This window comes from Cyprinodon variegatus, unplaced genomic scaffold (assembly GCF_000732505.1).
Source record: "Cyprinodon variegatus isolate N-32 unplaced genomic scaffold, C_variegatus-1.0 Scaffold11, whole genome shotgun sequence".
NCBI classification, from domain to species: Eukaryota; Metazoa; Chordata; class Actinopteri; order Cyprinodontiformes; family Cyprinodontidae; genus Cyprinodon; species Cyprinodon variegatus.
In genome coordinates, this window is record NW_015150464.1 from 1281455 (window position 1) to 1282606 (window position 1152).

The following is a 1152-nucleotide window of genomic DNA, read 5'->3' on the forward strand; positions in this document are numbered from 1 at the left end:
ACAAGCCTAGTAAAGTGTGGCGACTCTTCTCACTACTGATTAGGCAAAGCAGAACAACCTGCTGATGCGTCTTAGATTGTTGTTCATTCTTCATCCTCCAAAGAGACAAAAAAGCTTTTCCTGCATGAAGTTTAGGGAAATTATTTAGTTTTATGAACTGGTAACTTTAGTCAATCAGATCTTTAAACTCCAATGGGATTTAGAGTTGATATCTTTCTCAGACAAAGATTAGACTTACATTATACAGTGTACTTTCATTTAATTTATTTTTATATAAGTTAATAATGTCTGAATGATTAACTGTCAAAATCATCATCATCTTTATTGGAAATTGAATCGTTACAAAGATTAAAGTTACACAGAATATACTAAAGAAACTATACTTACAGAAATACGTAAAACTCTAGAAATATAATGTTTTTAAAGTTTTGTAAACCTAACATAAATTCCAACATTAACTTGATTATTTTTATATCATATTAACTCATGCTTTTTCTAAATATATATATATATATAATTTTCAATTTATTTAAAATACACAAATAAGATCTAATAAGAAGGATCTTATAGAGTAATAATTTAATTTCAAAGGTATTTTACCCAAAATGTCACTGTAAAGTAAATCAGAATGTTATTATTTTCCAATGTCCCATTAAAATATAATAAAGTAGTCAACTAACTAAAAATAAACCAGACAAATAAATGAAAACAAACACACAAAAAAGATTTTGATTAATCAATGAATCCTCAAAATAATCAACTGATCAACCAATTACTTTAAAACATTTTTTAGGTGCAGCCCTGATATTGTTCTATATAGACTATTGTCAGCAGCAGTATCTGGAGCTTAGTGCTGCCATCTTGTGGACTGTTGCAGTTTTGGTGAATACTTTCTATTTTTGTGGATATTTTTTTGAAAATGTCATCTTGTGTTGAGTATTAATTAACTAAAACATAAAAACATGCTGTAGTTAATCCTGCAGCAAACAAACAACAAAAAAAAAACAACTCCTAGAATTAATGGAAGCTAGAAGAGAACTAAAACCAAGCATGATTTAAGAAAATATCACAACAAAATATAAAAAGCATATAACCTGATTAAGACTATAGGTACGGAGCCCCCTAGGGGACATGGAGAATGTTTTTTTCTTT